The sequence below is a fragment of the Halichoerus grypus genome, chromosome 11 (genome assembly GCF_964656455.1).
Source record: "Halichoerus grypus chromosome 11, mHalGry1.hap1.1, whole genome shotgun sequence".
Taxonomy (NCBI): domain Eukaryota; kingdom Metazoa; phylum Chordata; class Mammalia; order Carnivora; family Phocidae; genus Halichoerus; species Halichoerus grypus.
In genome coordinates, this window is record NC_135722.1 from 74982268 (window position 1) to 75009826 (window position 27559).

A 27559-nucleotide genomic window follows, 5' to 3' on the forward strand; every position below is an offset into this window, starting at 1 on the left:
ACTCTTGCTTGTAGGGGAAAAGCATCTAGTTTCTCACTGTTAAGTCTGATGTTAGCTGCAGCTATGTGTTTTTAGATATTCTTTATCAAGCTAAGGAAGCTTCCCTCTATACTTAGTTTTCTGAGACTTCTTATCATGATTGGGTGTTGGATTTTGTCAAACACTTTTCTGTATCAATTGCTATGCTCCTATGATTTTTCTTCTTTAGCTTGTTGATGTGATGTGTTATACTAATTGATTTGGAATGTTGAACCAGCTTTGCATCTACTGGGTTGTGGTGTATAATTCCCCTTATATATTGTTGGATTTGATTTATTAATCCTCTGTTGAGGATTTTTGCATGTATGTTCATTTTTTTAAAGGCTCCCCTGGTGAGTCCAGTATACAGTTTGGTTGAGAGACGCTGACAGAGAGAAATACTCAGCCTTGTGTTCTGAGAGGCATGTCCTGGGATATTCATTGCAGTATTGTTTATAATAGCAAAATATTAGAAACCACATAAATGTCCATTAGTAGAGAACTAGCTAAATCAAACTATGGTCTCTTCATACTGTGGAATACTGGCATTTAAAAAGGATTGGGAACGGGCGCCTGGGTGGCTCAGTTGGCAGAGCATGTGACTCTTGATCTCAGGGTTTTGAGTTCAAGCTCCATGTTGGGCGTGGAATCGACTTAAAAATTAAAAAAATAAATAAATAAAGTGAATTGAGCAGGCTTAAACATGTTGACTCGCTAAGATGTCTGGAAGATATTTTTAAGTGAAAAAAGGCATGTTGTAAAACAATTAATAGTATAATTCTATTTTTACTTAACTACCTTATATATTTCTCTGTGTTTGTAGGTGAGGTATGTAAAGGCATAAAGAAAGGTCTGGAAAGATGTATGCCATATTGATTACTCTGGGAAGGGTAATGAGATTGAATTGGGGGCAAGAAGGAATTTCTTACTACCTTTATTGCTTGAAATGTTTACAGTGAAAATGTGTTAATATAGTATCTGTGCACTAACATGTTTTCAAATTAAAATAACACTTAGTAAGTCCCCTGGGACAAGTTGGGGAAATTCCAAAATCTATAATCTATGGTTCCTGTCCTAAAGGGTTTATAATCTGATGGGAGAGGTAGACCTGTAAATACAAGAACAATAAAATATTATACATATTATGGTGGACAATTGTACCTATCACGGTGGGAGCTTAAAGGAAGAAAGAAGCAATTCTACCTTTGCGTGGATGGTGGAATGAGGAAAAGCATCACAGAAGTAACAACCCTTCGTCTGAGTCTTAAAAGATGAGTCGTGTTAAGTTAATCAAACCAGGAGGCCATTAGACTGGTGTGGCACCTGCGTAAGCAAACCAAAATCGAAGCCCGTCAATGCCTCAAGGTTACAAAATCAAAACCTAAGGGCCAGCAATCACAAACAGCCAACTGGGCTTTAAGCTAGAGCCAATCAATAATCTCCTTGCTTTGTTTCTGCCTTTTCTCTAGAAAAGTCTTTCCCTGAACTCCTGTCCTTGGAGCACTCCTAACCACGTCTAGTTTGGCACTACCCTATTCAAATCAATACTGCTCAAATAAACTCAAAATTTTTAATATGCCTCAGTTTATGATTTAACAGTAGATCGTTGCCAGCCCACTGGGGTGTGGGGGCGGGGCAGAGTGGTGAACACTGGGAGGAGGCTGGGTGGGAACCAGGGCAAGGAGACATGTTTGGTATGTTTGGGAATTGTGTAACTGTGCTGAATGTTCAAGAAGAGCAAGACAGAAGGCCAGAGGGAAGAGGCAAATCCAGAGTTTGGGGCATGGAGAGTAAGCATTCATGTTCAGAATATTGCCAGGGGAGGGGGCGTCAAGCACCATGCACCGTGTTGGGTCTGCCTATCCTTCAACGAACACGCAGAGAGATCCTCAGGAAGAAGAGGTTTGCCGTGAGTATAGAGTTGACTAGACGCGTCCTAAATCCAGCACCACCACTTAGGAGCTGTGCCATAGTCCCGCCATGACACCCTGCCCAGCCCTGAGCCCGGGTGCCCTCATTCTGAAACAGACACAGGTAGGGCTCCCTGGCAGCCCCTTGTATATAGCGCGGGATAGGAAATGTACAAGACACCCCGCCCACTATGGCCGAAGAGCCCCACAGCCCTCCCCCACACCCGCTCCTTCTTCCCCTGGGCGGAGCATTTCCGCACACAGACCCTCCTCCCTCTTCCTCCCCACCCCCCAGTTCAAGATCCAAAGGCCTGCGGAGAGCCTGCGCTCCGGCAGGGGGAAGCAGGAAGTCAGTGTGGGAAAGGGCCAGGAGCAGCAAGGATTTCCTGACTCGGGATGAGAAGCTGGTGGCAGCAGAGATCTGGGCCAGCTTCCTGACCCCAACCCCGCTCCCCATGGGAGCTCCGGTTTCTCCTCTGGCTGTTTCTGGGAACAGTGCCTGCAAATATTTCTCTCTGGATTCATCTATACTTTCAAAACCTCTGCATTAAAACATTCTAAACTACTGTGAACTAAGAACCCAGCTGGCTCCTTGTTTAAAAGGTCACCTTAAAATGCTTACAAGCAAAGAAATTCAGCTTTCCTCTGAACACCATGCCCCTAATAATAACACTTGTGGGGACTTGTCTCCAGGTTGTACTCTTCAAAATGTCTTCACTGACCTAATCACATCTGATTCTCGAAAACTCCACAGAGAAGCTGGGGCTGGTATTACCAAGGCCAGCTTCCAGATGAAGAAACCACAGCTTAGAGAGTTTGTGTCTTACAGAGATTATCAGTGGCAGAAATGAGATCATTTTGGGGCTCTTGCCCTCTGTTTGGGCAGGACCTGGCCCCTGCAGCCATGGGGAGTGGGGGCCAAACACCCTCTGGACAGCTTTGGTGCAAAGGGAGCCCTGACCCGGGAGGCACACAATGCAGGCAAGCCCACATCTGCCCCCATCACCTGTGTGATCCTAGACAGATGCTCTCTGCAGCTGTTTTCTCTTTGTAAAGTGGGAATGACACCCTGAGCCTAGCTCATGGAATTTTATACAAACCAAAGATGAGGCTGATGAGAGCACTTTCCGCATACGTTCAAGCAGCCATATGGAGGGATGAGGATGGTGTGGGTGTCCTGGGTGCCCTTATTATCAATAACAAGCTGCTTCGCTGGCTCGTTGGAGGACTGAGATTATACAGGGAGCCTGGGTCGGTGCCTGGCACATAGTAGGCCCTCTGTTGGTGGCAGTTACTTTCATTCTGTGCGGCGGCTTAGTCACTTCCCAGTTGGCCTCCAGTTTTATGGCCCCAGAACTGATCCAGGATGCCCTAGTGTCAGTTGGAGGACAGCTTGGCCTGGATCTCACGGCTGAACTCCACAGAAAAATTGGTAAATTAACCAGGCCGGTGGAGCAGCGATCCACACCCAGACCTTATAGAGAAACTAGCTGACCTGAGACCGGGTCAACTGGACTCAGAGGGAATTCATATGGTGAAATAACATCAGTCCGTGCCTTGGGATTTATGAAAAATCTCTGTGCTCAGTGCTTCGTCTTCTTTCCCTTCTACAGGTCTTATTGTGGCCTCTGTGACTTGGGGAGCAGGATCAGGGTGAGTGTCTGAGACACAAATCTATCCCTTTGGCATGAATGGCTTTTGCCATTTGGGGAGGCTCTTAAATTCTGTGCTTAAATGAGGCTTGGGAACTCTCTAGACTTTTCCCTATTCATGCCCCAATTAGCAGGGACAATCAAGAGTTGTTTCTCTTTGCTCCTCCTCAGAGCCAAGCTGGAGGCAGCCATTAACAAGCCCCAGTGATGTGATTTTGTGTGTGGGGGAATAATGGGCCTGTTCTCTTGACCTTAGTATTGGAGGACTGGAGAACATTCATTCAACACTTATTTATCAGGCCTTACTGTGAGCTAAAAACTAGGCAGGGCTCTGGTTCAGTAAAAATAGGGTCCCTGATCTTAAGGAATTCATAGTTTGTTCCAGAATGCCAATAATTAGCCAGGCAAGTATAATTCGGTGGGTTACGGGTTCTAGAAACATGAGAGAGGTGTTTTACTCAATTTGCAGGGAGGGGGTTCAGGATATGCTTGGGTGAAGAGTGGGAGGGAAGAAGGTAAAGATATGATCCGCTAGAACATTTAAGGGACAAACAGAGCTAAGAGGAGCCACAGAGGAACCTGAGTGGTAGCAGTAAAACCAGGAGCAACTAGGACATATAAGCAAGGAAGGAGAGAATTGAAGGGAGAAGGGGTCAGTAGGGAGCTGCAAACTGAAATGTGTTGGCTAGATTTGGCTATCAGGTTGATGGAAACACCCAAGGGAGTAATTTCACTGGAGTAGTGAAGGGAACCCCGGATGTCCGGGGTTAGGATGGAGGGGGAAGTAAGACCCATCGCTCTTTCCAGAAATCTGGCTGGTAATAATATGGTACATGAGCTATTCTATTCTTATTTGAAAAGATTTATAATACTAATGTTGTTGTATTGGCCGAAGGAAAGAAGAGCAATAGGGCAGGGGCTGGGTTCCGTGTAAGGTTGGGCAGAAGGCTTGTTTTAATGAGAGAGGCTTGAACATATTTAAATCTTGGTGAGGTGGTGGGATGGGAAGAGAAAGGACTAGAAGGGTGATTAAGGGAAGAGGAAGGGGGAAAGGGATTTGTCTTAAGGAGCAGGAGGGACACTTCTTTTGAGAATAGAAGAAAGAGGAGATGGATGAACGTCTGTTAAGAATGGGGAAGGGAAGTTGATGGAGAGCCCCTCGGTGGTCTCTACCCTCTCTATCAAGTAAAGGCAAGGTTGTCAGTGAAAACAATGGCCAGAAGAAAGTTCTCAAACTGCTACTGGAGGGAAGAGAAAAGGCAGAACAAGTACAGGTGGGCAGTTTCGAATTTGGCAAAGACAGTGCCAGCCCCGCTCCCAGCCCTGCGTTCTGCCTAGCTCAGAAGAAGGGAAGACCTGTCACTGGCACCAACGTTCTGAGTGTGATAGCCATGGCCTGGGACTGAGCTGCTCACTAGGGGCCTATAAAAGGCTTGCGGGATAGCACGGATGCCCTTCTGAATTGGGAGACCTTGTATTCATTTGCAGTGACCTCAATCTGCCTTTGAGTAATGATGGTCTCTTGCCATGTTTTGAAGTTCAAGAATAAGAAGGGAGAAATCAGATGGACCGAAATCATCCAGAGTCGGGGTTCTGCCAGGCGAGGGCCAAAATAATGGCAACAGGATAAGAGAGTTGGAAGCATAACCAGAAAGCTAGTGGTGGTCCACGGGATCCACATTGCGGCGGGGAGAATGTGAAGGCAAGCTCCAAGGTGGGAGGTGGGGAGAACACAGGAGTGGGAGCCTTGGAGGAGGTGCTGAACAGGTGAGGTGCACACATGAAAGCGAACGTTCAGGAAGGAGGAAGATTGAGATACGAGGTTACGGTTGGTCTCTAAGAGCTAGGAGTGGCCATGTCCTTCTGCTCGAAGAGCTCCAGGTCATGACAAGGTCCAGGCGTGGCCGTGGAGGAAAGGGCTCACGTGGGGTGGAGGTGAGCGGAGACGACCCTGTTAGGGGTATGAGTGGGGGTCTGCCCCTGCCCCGGCAGTGATACTGAGCCTCCCTGGTGGTGGCCTGATGGGAGTGATGAGGACGCGTGGGCTCAGGTGCGAAGTCCTCGGTGACTCTGTGTCTGTCTGTCTGTCTGAAGTCCATAAAAATATTGAAGGTGTTTCTTGTCCTTCTCCTGACAAACTTCTGTTACTTAATGTCAGCTGGTATTTCAGAACAGTGCCAAGTAGGAAAAGCTTGTCTTTGGAACAGTCTGCTGTTCCCTGTGCAGACTGCATTTTGGCTATAGTCCTGTATCTAAGACCTTTACACAGAAGTTAGAATGTGGACATCTTTTTTATTTCACTACACTGAACCCACTACGGGAGGCTAAGACAGAAATGCAAGCGTTTGCGAGCGGGGAGGGCTGAACTTGATGTGAACAGCCAGAGAGCAGCGAGCTAGTCTACAGAACAAGGTGGGGACAGAGCCTTTGAAGACCCTTGGGCCAGGCTGGCAAGACTGTCTCCTATCACAGGACACACACCTTACCCCGGGAATCACTGACAACCTACCCTGCAGGCTCTGTCGACAGCCCCATGGAGGCTGCAGCAGGAGAGTCCCTGAGGTCCCTTGCGTTCTGAGATTCTGCAAGAGCGTCCTTCCAGCGTCTGGCTCTTCTACGGCTAATGACCGCACGCGTCATGCATCGGGTGAATGAGGAGCTGAGAGAAAGCCGGCAAACCATTCTCCGGAAAGATGACAGCCCCTGTGCTTGCCGTGCCTCGAGTAGCTGAGGCTTCCGAAGAAGGAAATCACTTCTGGGAAAGACATTGAGGACAGGCAGGACCTTTCAGCAGCCGGTGGGTCTCCTTTGCTGGGCAGCACGGCCCTGCTGCTGGGCTCCTCTGTGGTGGGAGAGGCGCGAGGCACAGCGCATGGGCTCTCCGTGCTGCTCCCCAGGGCTGGCAGTGGGACCCGGGAACCTGTGAGAAATACAGATTCTCAGGCCCTCCCCAGTCAGACTCGCTGAGGCTGTGGCCCAGAAGTCCTTGTCTCAACAAGCCTCATAGGTGAATCTGATGCCGGCTACAGAGTGGGACTCACTGAACGGTGCTGTGGAGCTCAGTCTCACAGATCGCATACACTTGGATTCGAATTTCAGCTCTCTCACCTGCGTGACTCTGGACACGTTACCTAAATTCTCTGAGCTCTGGCTTTCCCGTAGGTAGAATGGCAAGCGCTTCTTAGGTTTTCAGAGAACTGAAAGACGAAATATTTGTGAAGAGCTCGGTAAAGTACCAGGCCCAAGAAATAATAATAACGACAAGCAGCTATTATTCTGAGGCCTGTGGTGGCCAGTGGGCTCTTCCACACCATGCGCTTGGAATGGCCCCCTTTAAATCTGTGGCTTCAGCCCCCAGGGTCTTCTCTACCCCTGGGGCTGCAGCAGACCAGGCTTCCTGGCTGATGCTCGGCGTCATGGTGCAATTCTGCCCACACGCAGCTGCCCGAATCCGTCCACAGAGCGGAGAGCTGTCGGCCTGACCTGGTGAGATAAACTGGTTGGGCGGGTGGACTGGCTCGCGTTCTCCGCAGGGTTGCAAGCCAGAGGTGTGCAGACACGGTAACCAGCCCGAGTGGAACAGCAAGGCCAGATCATGTGCGTCCGGGGCGATCGGACTGCGGCCTGCTCGGAGCGGCATTTGCTTCCTGCCACCCAAGGTGCTACCATCTGCTTTTCACGACACGTTCTCGAGGGATTCAGAGTGCTTGACAATTCTGTCACAGGACGTGTGTTCTCTGATTGAGAGGTGAGACATGGAGTCCTTGGGAGGCTAAGAGACTTGTCCGATCTGAGGTGGCCCAGCCAGTAAGCCGTCCTACCAGCGCTATAACCCACTTGTCCTGACTTCTGGTCCAGTGCGCCTTCAAACACACCACATGGCTTTTCCTAAAATGGACATGAAAGCTCCTCCAAACCAGGTGACTTGAGGTCCAGAAAGTCTACGTTCTTATCTGAAATTCCATTTTCTCTGCAGGAAATCATGTCTCTTGCTGCTATGTGACCTAATTTTCTCTGGTTCAGGTCTCCATTGAGGAGAAGAAGCCCTTGGGACAAGAAAATACGAAATTCCTTCCCTGCTCCTGGAGTCTGGGTCACCATCTGCTCCCCTGACCCCATGGCCCTTGGCTCCCTGGAGAGCTTAGGATGGGTTGGGCCAACCACGGGAGATGGGGCTAAATGAGAAGCTTCTGGCTGTTTTGCAAGGGTCCCTCTCTGATATTTCTGTGTGAACTCAGCATCTACTATGGATAGGAACCTGTTTTTACTGGGCTTCCACAATCATTTTCTCCTCAAGAAAATTTAGTAATTATCCTTCTGGCCTGCCCTCATCCCTGCCTTGATGTGGGGATCTGGCTGGGTGGCAGGTCTGGGGGTGGGTTTTGGCCTGGTGGTGACAGAGAGGGACGCTCTCTTTTCTTTGGAACAGATGTTGGCATCCAGCAACAGGCCAAAGCCACATTCAAGGTTCCTCCTTACAACCCACTAGTCAGACTGTGGGGAGGAAAGGGAGGAATTGAAGGTTGCTGGTGGCGTGTGCAACCTCTTCAGTCTCCTGCTTCTCCCAAATACACACCCAGCATTTCCTTTTTGGCTCAAAAAGCCCGGCTTCAGGTTGTTCTATAGTGAGGGACTGACGTAGGTTGGTGGGGGGCTGCGGGGACACCTGAGATCGGTTCCAGCCTAAATGCCATGGTCTGGCTGCTCCATGACACTCCTGGCTAGCAGTCAGTCCTGTGGCCGGGATGGGGGAGTCTGCCCAGGCCTCAGCAGGGGCCTGCATGGCCGACTGCCACACCAGTCCCTACGGCTGCTAGGAAAACCCAGGCCTGCTTCTACACAGGCCAGAAGGATGGCAGCTTCAGAGCTGGGCCCTGGCTCCAGCCCTCTCTGTTTCACTCTGAACTTTGTCCCTGTTTCAGTCAGCTCAGGCTGCTGTAACAAGCGGCATGGTTTAAACAGAAATTTCTTTCCCCACAGTTCTGGAGGCTGGGAAGACCATGGTGCTGGCCAATTCAGTTCCTGGTGAAGACCATCGTCCTGGCTTGTAAAAGGCCTTGTTGTGTCCTCAAGTGGTCTTTCCTCCGTGAATGTGCTTGGGAATACAGAGAAAGAAATCCAGCATGTGCATTTTAGGGGACACAACATTCAGCCTGTAACAGCCCTTGACTGCCCTAGTCCTTCCAGGTTAAGGGGTGCAATGTGGGCGGGGAGACTCATCTTCTATCATCTCAACTTTACAAGTTAGACTTAGACTTCATTGAGAACATTTTAGTAAATGTTAAAAATGCCGGCTTTAAAAATAAAACCTGATTGTAGTCATTGATTTGTTTTTAAATGCATAGCAAAGCCCTTGATATGAATCTGGATGAAAGAGAAAGTATTCTCACTTGGGTCAGATGCACATCCTCCCTATGGAAGGAAACTCTCACAGGATATGAAGGGAAAGAGGGAAGCAGCCCACCTGGTCAGATTAATTGAATGCAGCTGATTTTCACCTCGACCTCCTTCCTTCTAAGAGTCCTGGTGGTGGGAGGCAGCTTAAATTAGCCACAGTGGGGGGGGGGGGGAAGTAACTGGGCAGAGGGCAGGAAACTCCAGAATCAGTGGCAAACTTTTAGCCAAAGAGATTTGATATTCTGAGTCTGGGGGCCAGTGAGACCTACCTCAGTCCCATTCTGCCAGGGGTGTTAGCGGTGAGATTCATCACCCGCAGGAGGCTGCACCTTCCTGGGCTCTGCGATCTGGCCTCCCTGGCCTCTGCGGCTCCTCTCTCAGAGCAGGAGGGAGGGAAAACCAGGAGCTCACCAGGACTGCGAAGGGCGCCCCCACCTCCAGCAGGTGTGATGTCCCAGGGAGCCGCTGTGCCGAGCCCAAGGAACCGGACTGATCGCCACTATCAGCCGGGCTTCCCCCGGGGGAGATGCTCTCCTGCCGCCATGATGGATGTGGTCATTCTGTAAGGATTTCTTGAACATCTATCTGTTACGCGGGGGCACCGGGCTGGCATTAGCTGAATGCACAGAGCCTGTCATCAAGGGCTCATAGTCTAGAGAGGGCGGCACATCCATAAGCAATTTAACACAGTGCAGAGATAGATGCAGCAGGAGCAAAGGGAAGCAAGGAGCAAGCAGCCTAAGAAGACTTCCGGGAGGAAGCAATGCCTGATAGTTGTCTTCAGGGAGGGATTTCCAGAAAGAGCTAAGGGAGGGGGTAAATAACATCACGGTGTGTAACTGTGGTGCATCTTTTAAATACAACAAAATGACTTGTTGAGAACCACTGAGCCTGAGGAACAAGAACCACAGCTAGTTTTCTGTACAATGTGTGTGTGGACATAACCGCAGACTAAGAAATGTTCCCCCAGTGCCCTCCCTAATGGAAGGCTGTCCAGGAGCGATCATCTGAGCTGACCGAGTGCCCACAGTCATCCTGTTGGTCTCCTCGTCAGCTCCTGCCTCCTGGGGGCTGCACTCGCCCCCAGTCTCTGTGCTCCCACTCGCCTGGCTGGCCTGGGCATCCTAGTGAGACAGGGTCAGCCTGGAACTGGGTCGTGGCCCTGGCTTCCTCCTGTACCCTGTGTGATGGCGCCCCCTGCAGGCACACAGGGCAGGGCCCATGCCCCCTGGGCTGTCCTGCTGTTTGTCAACTCTGTCCCCATGTTACTGAGGACCAGTGGCTCTGTTCATGGCTCTAGAGAACCACAAGGAAGCCAAGTGTATGGTTTCTCCAAGTAACTGAGGGGCTACCACAGGGTCTGAGCGGGAGGCCCTGGGCGCCCGGCCCCCTCAGCCACAACTGCTCGGTCTTTTCTGTGGTACATGACTCCACGGACGATGTCATTGGAAGGTCATAGTTCTGCTGCGGAGCTAGAAGGATTTTACCAGCCTCCCTGATGCTAGCCAGAGGAATAAGCACTTCTGAGCTGACGGCTGTCTGGAAGATTCACTCTCATCTCCACTCCCGTCCTGCTGGCCCTTTCCTGTTCACCCCCCTGCCCGTGCTGTCCTCGCCCCTGCCAATTCCGTATTATCTGCCAACACTTTATTTTAGGAATACCACATAGCCTCTCAGCCTCACGACAATGGCTAAGGTGGAAAACTGTCCCTTCACCATTTCACCATTTCCCTGTTACTATTTCATACCTACGTCTGTGTGGTTTATATCAGTGGGTCTCTTGAGTGAGCATTGGAATCATCTGGAAGGCTTGTTACAACACAGATTGCTGGGCCCCACCCCTGGAATTCCGGACTCACTGGGTCCAAGGTGGGGGCTCAAGAATTTTCATTTCTATCACGTTCCCAGCTGATTCTGCTGCTCCTGGTCCAGAGAACCACACGTGGAGACCCACTAGTTTATAGGGATACAATCTAAAATTAGCACAAATCATTCTTTTTTAATTAAAACTTTATTAAAGTGCATATACATGCAGCAAAGTACACATATCCAAGTATTCTGCTCAACTATTTTTAAACTGACCCATCACCTGAGCAAGCAATGGAAACTTCCATGTACCCAGAAACTCCCTTCCTGCCCTCTTCCAAACCTCCCCACTCTCCTTAACAAGGATCAGAAGCACCCTGACTTCTCCCAGCATAGATCACCTGACCTGTTCTTGAACTTTACATAAATGGATTCGTATAGCCGGCACACTTGGGTATCTTACCTCTTTTTTCAGCAGAATGACTGTGAGATTCACTCATGCTGTTGCATGAAGCCATAAATGGTTTACTCTCATTGGTGGATCATATTCCAAGCACAAATCATTTCTGCGGTATTGAAAACACAGATGAACTCAAGAACACAAGGAAAAAGTGGCACTGACCACTGGATGCTAACTTTGCTCAGCTGGAGGTGGGCTTTAAAAAGTAAGTGGTTGAGTAAGAAGAGGGGGTCAGTAGAGGTAAGGACTGTTGGGGTGGGAGGCGAGGGTAAAGATTACATGTGACATCACAGAGAGAGTGCCTGCTTGGTACTTTTCACACTGTAGGAACTCAAATTGTGTTAGGTCTCACATCCTCGTCAGAAAGCTATTTAGCACTAAAGTTGGTGTTAAAATATTATCATGTATGTTCATGCATTCACTCATCCCGTAAAATATTTGTGTCTGCTAGGGCGCCGTTGGTTGAGCATCCGACTCTTGATTTCGGCTCAGGTCATGATCTCAGGGGGATCGAGCCCCACACTGGGCTCTGCGCTCAGCGCAGGGTCTGCTTGTCCCTCTCCCTCTGCTTCTCCCCCTGCTCCCGCTCGCTCTCACTCCCTCTCTCTCAAGTAAATAAATAAATAAAATCTTGAAAAAATATATTTGTGTCTACTAGTTCCAGAGCACCTGATGGGGACACTGTGGATACAAAGACACAGGCTTGCCTTCCCTGCCTTTCAGTTGTGCTTAGTAGTAGGCGAGCAAGATGAATGAACTTGTACAGGGCCGTATGGGGGTGGGGGTGGCGGGGGGTGAGGTCTGCGGTGTGAGCGGCATTGTTTCCGGTGGTGGTGGTGGTGGTCTGTCTACCAGGCTCTGCGTGTGTTCCAGCCATAGGCATAAGCACTTTCCAAACATTCTCTTATTTACTCCCCAACAACACTAGGAGACAGGTATGATGATGCCTATTTTATAGATGGAGAGCCCAACTTGTCCACAGTCTTCAGCTCACAACTAAGTAGCAAAGCAAAATTCACACCCAGCTCTGTCTGACTGCAAACTCCTAGCCCTTTACCCTCCTGACTCGGCCACAGCCTCTGTGCCACGCCAGATGCTTGCCCCAGGTGCAGGACCTCGGATTCTGTCTCAAGGAAACTTCGCGCTTAGGTCCAGTCTCCCAGAGGATGGACTTTCACTTGAGCCACAGCCATGACGGAGAAGGTCGAGGAAGGCCCTCCAACAAAAAAAGCAGCATTTCGAGTTTGAGACTTGAGTCCACAGGATGAAAACTGCTCTTTTTAGAGAGCAAGAAGGTTAAGGAATGCAAAGGTGGCTTGGCTACGCAGGACAGACTTCTTTCCAGAGCCGGCCGGGAGTCGGCTTTGGCGCATGACAAGGGAGTTCCTGGGGAAGTGGTGAGGAGCACGAAGTTGGCCAGAGGCCAGCTGTGCTCACATGAAGAACAACCAGAGCATCCATCAACACACACGCTGCAGTCTTGGAAAAGGCCAGAATTCAGAGTCATAGGAGAGTCGGTGGGGCATCAGCCAAAGAAGATCATAATTTGAAAAGACTCCAGAGAGAGAAGCTGTTTCTAAAAGGTGGATTCCACAGATGGATTTGCTGAAGCCCTTTCGTATTTGCAAATGGAACTTCTGTTACTATGGCCACCTAAGGAGTCGCTCCAACCTAGTGACATCAAACAACTATTTATTATGCTCACAGAGTCTGTGGGTCAGGAATTTGGACAAGGCATGACAGAGACAGCTTGGCTATGCTTCCCGATGGCCTCAGCTGGATGACTCCAAGGCTCAGGGCTTACCATCACTTGAAGGTTCTTCCTTATATGTGTTGGGTGGTGGATGCTGGCTTGGGGGCCTCAGTTCCTCTCCGTATGCGTGTGTCCATGGGGCCCCCTCGGCACTAGTTTGGACCTCCTCACAGCTAGGGGCTGGGTTCTGAGGGTGAACTTTCTAAGAGAGAGCACCAAGTAGAAACCATATTGCTTTGTATGATTTGGTCTTGGAAGTCCCTTGGCATCATGTCTGTCTGTCAAACACAAAGGCCAGCTCAAGTTCCAAGTTTACTTGGTGCAAATGGTCAGATTCTGGAAAATATGTGGGGCTGGAAATATTGCTTTGGTGACTTTTGGAAAATGCAATCTGTCACAAGGAACAAAACAAGTAGACTCTACACCAATATTAATCTATAAACATACTTTAGTCTTCTCTCTGACTCGGCCTCGCTGTGGGGTCATGACTTGGTATCCTATAGACAATATATATATGTGTGTGTGTGTGTATATATATACATATATATATATATATATATATATATATATATATATATATATTCTGACTCCTGCTTACGTATTTTATTTAGGCTGCATGAGAATCAAGATTGCAGATTATCTTCAAAAATTAGAAATTCTACCAATATGAGCTGAAATTCTTGCATGCCAACATTTGCCAGAGCAGAGTATCAGCTGCTCTCTCTAAACCAAGTATGTACTCTCCACCTGACCTGTTCACTCGAGACCCTATCACTTGGGTGTTTTCCATGAATTTCAGCCTATTTCGTTAAGTGCCTGGCCCCCACAGATACTGAGTTTCTGATCCTTAGCATAGAGGATATTGCTGCCCCTCGTCTAATCACCTGATGGTAACTAGCAAAGAGATCAGATCTCCACTTGAGCTAAGAAGATAGAAATATAAGTGAAATCATTCCATTCAGTATACATTTTAATTGATTACTATGTCTGCTTGTGTTTGTCCTAAGTTTGCCTAAGAGATTGTAATGAAAACATTATTTGTTCTTAGCCCTAATTGTCTTTGATTTGAACAAGTATCTAAGGAGGGCTTTGGGTCTGGGGTAAACAACTGGGGTATCAGGACCTCTGTGTTGCCAGAGGTGAAGGAAACTCATTAGATGAGCCTAGAGTAAGGGCTTCATTCACCTGGGATCAAGGCTGAGGGATTCTGTGATCCCCTGAAATTATAACTTATAATTCTGTGCATGTGTTATGCACGTGAGAATGAATATATATTTATACAGGTTTCTTCAACAGTCCTTGACCCCAAAAGGTTAAGAATTTCTGTAATGTCTTCCAGAACTTCCAGATACAGAAAATCAGGGTGGTGACAACGAGATTTCAAGGGCATTTGTTTCCCAGGGGAAAGCTGGGAGGGATGCCCAGGAAGAGACCAGAGGCCAGACTTGGCAAGGGGTCGGCACAGTGCCAATGTGAGCCCAGAAGTCAGAGCAAACCTCCCTGAAACTGCTCTTGTCAAGGTCACCAATAACTTCCGTGTTGCCGAATCCAGTGGTCAGTTCTCAGCCCCCACCTCACTTGATCTACAAGCCACTTACCCCAAATGAACATTCCTCCTCCTTGAAACACTTCCTTCATTTGGCCTCCAGAACTCCAACTTTCCCTAGGTTTTTCCCTGCCTCATTGGCTACTCCCTCTAAATCCCCTTTGCTGGGTCCTCATCTTCGCCCTGACTTCTAAACTTTGGAAGGTCCTAGGACTCCTCTATAGACATTGACTTCCTTGGTGATATTGTCTAGTCCCATGGATTTAAACAACATCTATATCCTGAAGGTTTCCAAATTTATCTCTCTTTATAATACAACTGACCTTCACCTTTTTTTCAGAACTCCATACTTAGATATTTAACTGCCTATTCTACGTTTCCACTTGGATGATTTAAAAGGAGTCTTAGGGCGCCTGGGTGGCTCAGTTGGTTAAGCAACTGCCTTCGGCTCAGGTCATGATCCTGGAGTCCCGGGATCGAGTCCCACATCGGGCTCCCCGCTCAGCGGGGAGTCTGCTTCTCCTTCTGATCCTCCCCCTCTCATGCTCTCTGTCTCCCATTCTCTCTCTCAGATAAATAAATAAAATCTTAAAAAAAATAAAAAAATAAAAAAATAAAAGGAGTCTTAAACTTTCCAAGACTGAACTCTTCTGTCTTTCCCCTGCCCTCCCCCTCCCCCAACCAATTCCTCCCTCAGCGAATGGGACCCCTAGGACCTCCAGAGGAGAGCCCTCTCTTACCTCTCAGCACCACATGCTGCCCTGAATTTTTCCTACTTTAGAATCAGGACAGCCACGATCAAATCAGGAAGCCTAATCGAGATCGCCAGGCCAGTCCAGCCAGCACCTCCCATGGGTATTTGAGGTAGAGAGAAACCCCCAGAGTTTCCTGCTTTTCCACAAAATGGACCCCAATTGACATGTGGCCAAGGACCAGCCCATCTTAATGGAAACCTCAATCATGGCAGCCTTGCAGAGGAGGCTTTGAGGAACAGAAACACAGGGGATGTGAGCCTTCAGGTTGCATTTTTTTTTTTTTTTTTAAGGAGAAGCCTATTTGGGGGGCGGGTGGAGCATGCACGAAGTGGAGGTTTTGAAGGTAGAATATGAACAAATCAAAAGAGCAACACAATTTGAAGCAAATTAAGGCTGAATGGGAGACAGAAGGCAGTTCCCCCGAGGGATGGAGTCAGCTCTTTAATGGGGCACTGGCCCCTCATGCGATTATTCTGATAATGAACAGCCACCAAAGAAAAAGGCCCTGACGTGCTTCTCCCTGAGTCAGAGCAAAACACTGAGATGAGCATTGTTTATAAAATGCTTCAAAGGACCAGATGACAGGCTAGAAGCTATTATTGTTTCTGATTTGCTCTGTAGTTCTGCCATGCATATTTATAATACAATTCAAGAGGCAGCAATACCTCCCTGAAGACACACAGATTATCCTCCAGGCTGGGCTGTGGCAGACGATTGACATGATGCCCGACATCCTTCTTGTTCCAAAGAGCTGCTTCTGTGTGCCCTCAGCCCCGGTGGCTCTAGATCTTGGCATTTAGGAACCAGGTGAAAGTTCTATCTTTCCTGAATGTCCTCTCTCACGCCCGGCTGGAAGGAAGTTCTCCTTCTTCTCAGCTCTCTTCACACTTTATCCAGCCCTCTACTACAGTTCTCGTGATTGGGGTGCCTGGGTGGCTCAGTCGGTTAGGCCTCTGATTCCTGATCTTGGTTCAGGTCTCCATGTTTGGGTCGTGAGTTCAGGTCCCCAGTCGGGCTCCGCGCTGGGTGTGAAGCCTGCTTAAAAAAAATAAAAGAAAGTTCTCATGATCTTCTACTCTTCAGGATAGTTACTTCATGTGCCTGTACATGCGTTCCTCTTAGAGTTTGGTCTTGTGGAGGCTCTTAGAGTTTGGTCTTGTAGAGGGCACGAGCTAAGGCTCATTCGTCTTTGATTCTCTGGCGTTCTCCACAGTGCCTGACACCCACAGATGCTGAATGAAGGTTGAGACACAACTCTGTGTCTGATTCCAATGCCAGACAGAATAGATGCCACCCCACAGGGAACGGTATGAAGCATTCCCCGAAGCCTCCAGCCCATCTGTTTGAAATGCCTACAAGACATCTTCGCATAGGATCAATTGAAAGGCAAAATTTCAAAGATGGAAGTGGTGACGGGAGACACAGCATCTTAGTATTAATATGTTAATTTTGACTGAGAACTTACTAATTTTTAATTAATTACTTAATTGTTGTCTTAGTTCATTTGGGCTGCTAGAACAAAGTACGATAGGCTGGGTAGCTTATAAACACCAGCAGTTTATTTCTTAATACTCCTAGAGACTAAAAGTCCAAGACCAGGGTGCCAGGGTGGCCAGGTGAGCACGCTCTGCGGGGGTTGCAAACTTGGCCTTGTGGAACAAGGCAGAAAGGAGTGAGGGAGCTCTCTGGGGTCTCTTGTGTAAGGGCTCTAATTCTCCTTAGGAGAGCTCCACCTTCATGACCTAATCACCTCCCAAAGGCCCACACCTCCTAATACCAGCACCTCGAGGGGCAGATTTCAACACAGGAGTTCTGGAGGGAACACATTCAGACCAAAGCGATCGCTAAAGAATATTGCCTAAGAACTTAGTATTGCCAAAGCTCTCTTCTCGGTGCTTTGCTTGGACCATTTTTACAACAACCCCATGAGCTAGGTCTCATGATCATACTTTCATAAATGAAGAAACGGAGCCATAAAGCGGTTTGTTTCCCTGTTCCCACAGCTAGTAAGCGGTGGATTCAGGCTCTGGACCCAGGCAGTCTGGCCTCAGCACCTGAGCCCCTAACCAATCTCCTGTTGCGGTCATTTCCCGGATCGGGGATCGAGGTCCTAAGAAAATGGGACACGGTATCTTAAGAGAACAGCAGGCACAACGGGTAAGTTTTGGCCATGAGGAAAAACTAGAAGGTGTGAGACAGGCACACTGCTTAAAGAGACCTCCGAACTGCAGTGTATGGGGTACCCGGTGCGCGGTTAGCTGGCGCTGTGGGTGCGGACTCAGGTGTGCCGTCCCCGTCTCCCTCCAGGAGGGCGTGCGGTGAGGAGGGGAGCCGGGGAACCGCCTCAAGCTGCTCCACATTTAGATCTCCCCATGCATGCTTGCTGAGGCCATGGCCCCCCGGCCTCTTCCCAGCCCACAACGAGGCTCGGCAGGAGTAGGACAGCCTGGCCGGCTCTGTCCAGGGCAGGCTCCTCTGGCGGGGAATGTTTGCCTTGGGGCTCCCCGTTGGCCTGGTTCAGACTTCCTGGGAGCTCACTGCCATCAGAGGCTCCTCTTACCCAGGGTCCTTCCTTCCCTCTCTCCTCTCACAGGGGTCCGACCCGAAGCAGGGAGTGGGGCCCTCCGCCTCTCAGCTGCTCCCTTGCCCCTTGATCCTTCACAGGTGCTTCCCCAGTACATCTCTGGCATGTCTAATACTGTCTTGGCGTTTGCTTCTCAGAGGACCCGAACTGACTCACTGAGAGAAGAAGTGAGAAAAAAATGACCCTTAGTCTGCCTGGGCTGCTATAACAAAATACCCAGAGACTGGCATGACAGACATTTGTTCTTTGGAGGCATGTGAACATCCAGCCACACCACCCTCCTCCTGTTTTGACTATAATCTACTTAAGAAGATTAAATTTACAGACAAGAAATGGCTAAGAAACCATTCAAGGTGGGCGCCTGGGTGGCTCAGTTGGGTAAGCATCTGCCTTCGGCTCAGGTCATGATCTTAGGGTCCTGGCATTGAGCCCCACGGTGGGCTCCCTGCTCAGCAGAGAGTCTTCTTCTCCCTCTACCCCTCACTCGTACTTGTGATCTCTTTCTCTCTCTCATGCTCTCTCTCTCTCTCTCTCAAATAAATAAATAAAATCTTAAAAAAAAAAAGGAAACAATTCAAGGCATCCTACAATTTGAAATGTTTTGAATTTATAATTCCCTCTTTTTTTCGAGAAACGTCACAGAGTGCTTACATAAATACATAGGACCCAAAAGCTAAAAAGAAAGGGTGGAGGGGATCCAGGCAAAGGGAAAACAGGTCTGGAGAGTGACTAGTGAAGGAAATGTGGAGACGGGGACATGCAAGACGCATGCACAAGATCTACCTCAGAACTCCCCAGTGGCCCAGCACAGAGAAGCTCCTGGTATTCACAGGACTTACCAAGACTGACATAAAACCAACGCAGTTCCTCCAAAGATGCCCTGCTTTTCTAGTTGCCAAGACCTGGCGCCTTGAGGAATGCTCCCGGGGTTCCTGGTCAGGGCGGCTCACTGTGATGACACTCGGATGGTGGTCCCAAACAACACCCCTAAAAGCTACGATCAGATGTTGCCCAGGGCTGTTTCTCCTGGCAGCTCTGCCTGGGGAATGGCCCATTCAGAGCAGCTGTTCTGTGACAGCGAGTCTCTGGGGCTCAACCTCATCAGTCTGAAGTGCACAGCCCTTGCACCATCTGCCTGATCTGGCCATAAAACTCGGAACATGCACATGGAGGAAGGAATAAGGTGTTCTTCCTTCATCCATCCGTAATCACGATCTCTCATAAATCAGGCTCTTATCAAATGACTGGAATCAAAGAGTTTGTGGTGGTAGCCTTTGGGAGAACCCAGAGACAGGGTTCAACTTATCCTTTGCAAATTAAAGGGCTGAATCAAGACAAGGGCTGGAAGTGGTGCAAGGGAGATGATCTCCAAAGAAGCACGAAATTTACGATTATGGGGAATGTGAAAAAAAGAAAATGGGAAGAAAGAAAACCTGAACCCCCCACGTCACCCACAGGCACTGCCTCCGACCACCTTGGTCTCAGGCTTACGCCACTGTTCTCGGGATGGCACAGCGAAAGTCGCTGGCTGGGTCACCCAGACACACAGGGGCCAGTGCGCTTCCCACCGCGTTAACCTGAGTGATCGGCTCGGGCATGGACCACTTCCGGTTATGCTGTGGGCTCACATCTCAAGCCCAGCTAAAGTCACCACTAAAAATGTGGCTTGACTTGAGAAGAGCAAATTGCGTTTAGTGGAGAACGCGGGTAAGGGAAGCGGTGAAGTCCCGGGGTAACTGAGCTATTACTGTATCTCCTGAAGCCTGTGACTCCTCATCAGATCCATTCTACCGCCTCTGAGGCCCCCTTTTCTCTGAGCTGAGAGAATTCGAATGGAAGGTGTTTCTCAGGGAACATTATCTCCACATGGACTGGGACTGCCATTACTCCCTTTTCATGTGTCAACAATGGGACACTGACAGATGAAAGGCGAGTTGAAATGATGCCCTGGCTTTGCAGGACCCATGCTTTTCTCTCTTTCTCAGAGCCGGAAGGCTCAGGAGAGGAAATGTGCCTTGTAGAAATGGCAGGCACCGGGGGCCGAGTGGGCCAGCATCCCCGGTGTCCTTCCTGAGTCCCACGTAGGTGGACCCAGGGCAGTGGGCCAGGTGGACTCCTGCCCATCTCAGAGCTCATGCTGGGCACCGAGCGCTTCACGGGGAAGATGTTAGGGCACCAAATGCCACTATCAGCCACCATGCTTGTGAAGTACTTTGCATTTTATTGGATTCGCACACCATCCTGAGAGCGAGTCGTCATCCACCCCCTGTGACAGCTGAGGAAACTGAGCCCAGTACCCGTGGCCTCTCATCTTGCTGAAGGTCGCTGTGTTAGTGTGTGTTGGGTCCAGAATTTGAGTCCAAATACGCAGAATCGTGTTCCTCACTACTGGAGATGCTTGGGGGCCAGAGCGAACAAAGGAGCAGGAGAGAGATTTGGGGCGCTCAGACTGTGATCCAGCGTGGCCACGGTCAGTCGTGACACGGTGACGCCGGCAGGGCTCTTTTCCCGGGGGCCCGGAGTATGCAGAGGCCTTGGTAGACAAACGGAAATGGATACCAGTTGAACTTGGGATTTGCTTGCTTGTTTTCTTCTGTTTTCTCTTGTTTGTTCTTGTCGGGGAGAGGATAATATGTAGTAACCTGCCCTAGTCAAGCAATTAAAAATCAAATACTAAGCACCCATTATTTTTTCTGAGGTTGGGAGGAAGTGCAAATGAATAATGTGAAGCCTCTGTGAGAGGCCAGAAGCTCCCATCTCTTGTGGGGGCGTTAATCCCGTGAGATCTCTCGCACCCCTCGAAAGAAGACACGGTGAGAAGATGAAGAGGAGGTGGCGACTGCACCTGTGGGGATCTGGGAAGGCTCCTGACAGACTGAAGCTAGACCACGAGGGATGGGCATCACTTGGAAGGGCAGATGGCCTCGAGGGAGAAGGGACAGTGTGAGTGAGGGAGAAGCAGGGACATTTGAGAAACTACAGGTGGACCAAGCATAGGGGCCGAGGTTGCTGGTGTTTATTATGATCTTGAACAACTAAGTTTGCACCATTACTTATGGAGGGAAGACTGCAAGGGAGGTTTGGAATGGCCCCAAGTGACAGCCACTGGCCTCCTTCAGTGACAGTTCCTAATAGAGCAGAGTTCTCAGAATCAGAGCCTTCGGGGTTGGAAGCCAGGAGAGCCTGTCTCTCCCGCTTGCCAGCGTGTGGCCCTTGAGGTCCCTTCTCGGAACTCCCTCTGCAACCACTCAGGGTCCGCCTCCCCTCTGCCCCCACCGCCCCGGACGGCTCTGCCAGCAGAAGACGCTCCCTCCCACCCAGCTGGAATCCGTCTCGGTCCAGACTCACCGAGGCTCATTCCCCATCAAGAACCTTCCACACAGATGAATACAGACTTCCCAACCTTCCTAGCCAAACACCAAATCTTCTCTTATCTGGACTAAATGTGGGGTGCTTTCAGCAGTTCCCATTCATCATTTTTGGGTTTCCTTGTTCTGCTCTGAACACGTGTATTTATTTCTCCTCAAGGGCAGGTTTGCTCTCTGAATTCTGGCAGCCCCCCGCCCCTCCCACCACCATGTGCCCGTGTGCACTCCGCTGGGCGCTGGGAACACAGCAGCGAAGAAAACAGCTCGTCCATATGAGAGGTGGGAGAAGGTAGGGGTGGGGGCAGGGGAGAACTAAGGTTTATTATTTACTATATACTAGGCATTATGCCAAAAGCTTTACACATGTTATGGCTATTTCTTATAAACTGGGATCATTATCCCCATTTTGCAGATCAGCAAACTGAAGCTCAGGGAGCTGAAAGGAGTCAAGCAAAGTCAAGTAAGTGGTGGAGCTGTGATTTGCACCCCTCTCTGTGTGACCCCAGACAGGCAGACTGATATGTCGGAAGACTAGCACTGTGTCTTGAGCATCTTTGAGCTCCATATTTAAAGATTTTATTTATTTGAGAGAGAGTGAGAGCAAGAGAGATCACAGAGGGTGAAGCAGACTCCCCAATGGGCAGAGAGCCCAACGCAGGCTCCATCCCAGGACCCTGATATCGTGACCTGAGCTGAAGGCAGACGACTGACTGAGCCACCCAGGCGCCCCTGAACCTCCCCATTTAGAACAGTGTCTTGCATACAGTAGGTGCTCAGTTAAGCACATGTTTACACCCACCCTCTGAAAGCACTGACTCACTGTTATAAGCAAAACACATTCTAGCTGTATTTCCTCCAATTTCTTTTCTGGCTTCAAAACCACAAACTTTTCCACATGAGAGATCTTTCATTTTTCCTGATATGCTGCTGGGCCGTAGTGCTCAGGCTTCTGACAGCCTATTAAATAATGACATCTGTCTTCACATGTTTTATGAGCCTTTTCCAAGGACCCACTCAGGAGATAACAGGAGGATGGATGTAGCAGTGTTGGTCCAGGGCTGATGGATGGCCTGCCTTGAGCAATTTTCAAGTAGAAGGGAAACAGACTCAAGAGAAACATTTTTTTTTTTTTCTCTGACTTGGATGCCCTCCGCTAAATCACGCCCTCTGCCTCAGCCCAGCCAGGGTCCTACGGCGTCTAAATCTCGGGACTAGAGCCCCTTTGTGGCTCATGCCAGGAAAGCAATGCTGAGCCCGGGCTGCCCCCTGCTCAGCACCCATCTCATCTCTTTCCCACTTAAGGGTTGGTCAATAAGACTCCAAAATTGCAGAATTTTCAAAACCCAAGGGACTGTGCCTTGGTTATTCTATGTGGGTCTCCGTCAGAATGTAGAGGGTAGAGGAGGCAGTAAGGACAACAGGCAGGAAGGGCTTAAGTAGAGGAGACACGGACATGGAAGGAAGGACGAGAGGTCAACACCATGGAAGACCCTCCCAAGAAGTGTCCACATAGAACGTTCTGGAAAACTGAGGCAGCAAGGGAAGAGTAAGGCAGCTGCAGCCGGGGTCTGAGGCCCAGCCCTCCCCTGTGCCCCTGCCCAGGCCGGACTCAGAACTACTGTGGGGCAGTTGCCCAAGCCTGTTCAGCTCTGCTCACATCCTGCGAGTTGATTATAGCATTGCTCATAGTGGAGAGGAAACAGAAAATAAACAGAAGAGGGAGATAAAATGAACAGCCAGTCAAAAGGTGATTGCTGGAATAAATTATTGTAAACTTTCACCAGAAGGCCCTGAACTGTAGTGTTTGCCAGTTTCGAGGGTGTAAATTCTCCCACCGTGGACTATTTGAAGCTACTTGTGATTCATAACTAGCTTACAAAATTCTTGAATATTGACTAACTCGCTCTTGCGGAAGGTGAGTACTAAATACTAGATGGTTCCAGAATACCACTGAATCTTGCACATTGCCATGAAGAATGAGTTAGAACTATGCTAGTTAACTTGGAAATATTTCTATAAAATTTTGTTGAATAAGAATAACAAAGGTAGGGAATTATGTCATGTGATCCCGTATTTGTAAAGCAAGTGTGTGTGGACATGGGCAAGCAATTGTGTGATCATATGAGCAAGGAGGAAAACATGGATGATACACATTAGGCTGTTGACATGGGTTATCTTGTGGGAGCTAATATGGAAGGAGTGGGAAAGGAGGGAAAAGGGAAAGCAAGAAACAAAGTAGAAAAATACTGGGTCTTTTTATCTTAGTTTTTAAAAAGCACACATAATATATGAAATACAATTAAATTCATTTTACATGAAAGTACATATATGTCAAAATTAAAAAAAAAAAAAAAACAGAGTCAAAGTGAGGCAAAAGGAATGTAAATGTGGCCAGTGGTGAACAGTATGTATTAACTGACATATGCTGAAACTTTTACATGATAATTATTAAAAAGGAAGAATAAATAAATAATGCATTAATAAAATAGTACATTAAATTAATTTTTTTTCTCATTAGGCAAAAATGTGTGTTCTGTTTGGGAAATAAAGGGAAAGTAAGCAGGGAAGTATGGAGGGGGTAACCCTGTCATCTGATGGATGTTGACCTTGTGTTCACAGTGGACCACCAGGCAGAAAGGGGATACGCATACAGATGGTTGCTGTCCTGGAGAAACAGTAAGAAAAACGCTGACTTTCTCTGCCCCAAGGGTGGCCAAAGAGTCAACCCTGGGACAGAGAGGTGGAGTCCTACCACCCAGGCTAGCCAACTTACCAGGAAATAATTTTTACAACACTTTTAAATGGGCTATCACATTATTTAAACATACATTTGGGGATATGAAAAATCAATCCACATAGTCAGAGAATCACTAAGTTCAAGAGCTGAACTTGGAATTTAAATCTCTTAATTACAGTCTGAATGAGAGAAGGCAGCAGCAATAATTTTCCCCTGATATTAGAACATTCTCCCAAGGTCAAAAGCATAGAATTCCCAACACCTGTGGGCTTCTCTGTGGATCTAGAATTCCATACCAGATGTAATTAGTCTAGCTCTGGCCAACTTACACAGGGGTTTAGGCCATAAATCAGCTTGAAGGATGCCTCGGTGTGGCTTAAAAATTCCTTCGGAGCCTATACAGTTTCCTAACGTGATAGGGCATCTCATCCTCACTGTTCTGAAAATGGGCTACAAATACTGGAGCCACCTGAATTGCAGGAAGGAAGGGCAGGGAGCTGAGTCTGGCTTCAGCCAGGCCAAGGGCGGCCTCATCGTCTGCTCCAGGATCTGGGAAGCCCCTGCTACTGTCCTTTCTTAGGGAGCAGTTAGTTGCAGTCGGGACGCGTGCCGCCCCCACCCCGTTTGGAAAAAAAGGGCTGTGTAGCGTACCATGCTGGGAACTCGGAATGCGTACCATGCAGTTCTTTCCAGAGGGGAAAATGCAGCCTACTGCAGGGATGAGACAGGCACGTATCAACTTTTATAAAAGACAGAATACATGTGTTAATATACATGTCGTATCTGAGCCGGTGACATCTCACTTCTAAGCATAAAGAAAGCTAAGAGGGAAAACAGGATGGTGGTGACCCCATTTCATTTTGACACCCAGTAATTTATTAAGAGGTGCCTCGATTTAAAAATAATGACCAAGCACATTTCTCTCCTCTCCTTAATAAGTAGCCTAAGAGAGATTCAAAGGGTATTGCATATATAAACCCAGAACTGAAATAAAATTGCATCGACTAAGATTGTTTCTCCTATCTGTGAGAATAGGGGCTGGAAACAGAAATTAAACTGAGATATGGTAAGACAAAAATATATACATTTATATATATCTGAGTCTGTAGCCTGAGAATTATACTTTCTATATATATGGCAGGAGTTAAGTTTAAGGAGATAGTCTATCTACCTATCTAGCCAACTAGTGTATATATATATATGTGTGTGTGTAATATCTACATAATATTAGGTATTTTATATAATATCTTATATGTGTGTATGTATAATATATACATAATATTAGATATTAATATAATGTTGAAGAATATTCAATATTAGTATAATATTGAAGAAAAGAATACTGTGGGTCTAAAACAGAGACAGGATAATGCAGTGGTTCTCAAACTAGGATAAAGATTGGTATCAATTAGAGAGCTTGAGAAAATATGGATGTCCCAAAGATTCTGATTTAACTGGTTGGGGTATTACCTGGGTGTCAAGGTCTTTAAAAGTTTCCAGGTAGTTCTAATGTGCAGTCAAGGTTGAAAATCACGAGAGCAGGAGAGAGGTTATGAGAATAAAAGAGAGATTTTGAAATTTTTAAGTATGATTGTCAAAATTAAACAAAAAATCGGCAAAATAATTGAAATGAAAGGGGATAAAAAATGCCCTAGAAAGTAGAACAAAAAGAGACCAAAACATGAAGAAGAAAAATAAAAGATGGAAGGGTAATCTACCAACCAATTGGAGTTCTGAACAGAGAGAAGACAGGAAATAGAGGGGAGAAATTTTTACCAGAACTGAGGGCCGTGAATCACCAAAGACTCACTGAGAATCAAACAAAATAAAATGGTAATAGACTCATAGCTACGTGTATCATTATGAAATTTTAAGACAGCCAGAGTGAGTGAGAGAAAACATCCCAAAAGATCTCAGACATTAAAAACAAAATACTAGGACATATATAAAGGAATATAAAGGAGATTGACATCAGAGTTTTCAGGAGCAATACTAAATTTAGAAAAAAATGGACCAAAGCTTTTAGATTCTAAGAGAAATTTATTTTAAACCCATACTCACAGGGCACCTGGGTGGCTCAGTCGGTTAAGCGTCTGCCTTCGGCTCAGGTCAGGATCCCAGGGTCCTGGGATCAAGCCCTGCATCGGGCTCCTTCCTCAGGAAGCCTGCTTCTCCCTCTCCCTCTGCCTGCCGCTCCCCCTTCTTGTGCTCTCTCTCTTCCTCTCTCTCTGTCAAACAAATAAATAAAATCTTAAAAAAAATAATAAACCCATACTCAGGAAAGCCATCAGTGGTGTTGGGGGGTTGGCAGTAGGGGCAGAGTGTGTGGAGGGGGCAGGTGGGGGTGGAGCAGGGTTGGGTCAGTGGGTGGGGTTGGGGTGGGTTTGGGAGGGTTGGGTCAGTGGGTGGGGGTGGGAGGGTTGGGTCAGTGGGGGGGTGGGGTGGGGTTGGGTCAGTGGGTGGGGGTGGGGCTGGGTCAGTGGGTGGGGTTGGGAGGGTTGGGTCAGTGGGGGGGGATGGGAGGGGTGGGTCAGTGGGGGGGGTGGGTCAGTGGGTGGGGGTGGGGCTGGGTCAGTGGGTGGGGGTGGGAGGGTTGGGTCAGTGCGGGGGTGGGTAAACTAAAGCTAGATGTAGACATACAAGGACTCACCTGGGTTACCTCTCATTCATCCTTCCCTAGGAAGTTTACTGCAGGGTGTATTCCGTGAGAAGAAAGGAACAAATCAAGGAGAAAGACATGGGGCACTGAAAATGGGACATTCTACGTGGGAGAGCATTAATGGCAGTCCTATAATTACACTCATGTGGGGACCACTATTCCATCTGAAAGGGTACAGAAAAGAGAGAACTTGACTGCTAATCTCATATAATGAAATCACTTTTTTAAAAATAAAGATACATGAAGATACTAAGGAAGAAGAGAAAGGTAATCAGAAGCTCTAAGAAAATAGAAAAGCTGTCTAAGCAAGGGAATTTAATCATAATACTGGCATTTTAAATTCTTTGACCTATGAAATCTTCTTATGTAATCAATTTATCTCTTTTATTTTTGGTTGTTTTTTCTGCTTTTGATACCATGCTTAGAAAGGCCATCCCTTGGGGCGCCTGGGTGGATCAGTGGGTTAAGCATCTGACTCTTGATTTCTGCTCGGGTCATGATCTCAGGGTTGTGAGATCGAGCCCCCTGTGGTTCCTGTGTGGAGCCTCACAGCGAGCCCCGCCTGGGGCTTGGAGCCTGCCTAATATTCTCTCTTGCTCCCTCTGCACACCCCCCACCCCCCGAGCTTGTATGCTCTCTCTTAAAAAAAAAAGAAAAGAAAAAAGAAAGTTCATCTCAGCTCAGAATTTTTTTTTTAAAGATTTTATTTATTTATTAGAGAGAAAGAATGAGCTGGGGGAGGGGCAGAGGGAGAGGGAGAAGCAGGCTTCCCACTGAGCAGGGAGCCTGATGCAGGGCTTGATCCCAGGGTCCTGGGATCATGACCTGAGCCAAAGGCAGACGCTTAACCGACTGAGCCACCCAGGCGCCCCTCAGCTCAGAATTAAACACACATTTGCCTATGGTTTTCTCTA

General features: G+C 48.1%; 1 long non-coding RNA gene across 6 annotated transcripts; it reads left to right on the forward strand.

Moving 5' to 3' along the window:
- Positions 1-1759: 1759 nt before the first annotated feature.
- Positions 1760-27559, forward strand: LOC118524703 (uncharacterized). Of its 6 annotated transcripts, none has more exons than XR_004911783.2 (7): positions 1760-1927; positions 3542-3581; positions 17301-17454; positions 17891-18259; positions 21415-21528; positions 21662-21709; positions 26667-27559. It is a non-coding gene; the product is annotated as an uncharacterized LOC118524703 (long non-coding RNA). The 6 variants fall into 6 exon arrangements; XR_013442530.1 differs by having other exon boundaries at positions 18019-18259; XR_013442529.1 differs by lacking the exon at positions 17891-18259 and adding an exon at positions 23869-23925 and having other exon boundaries at positions 21410-21528.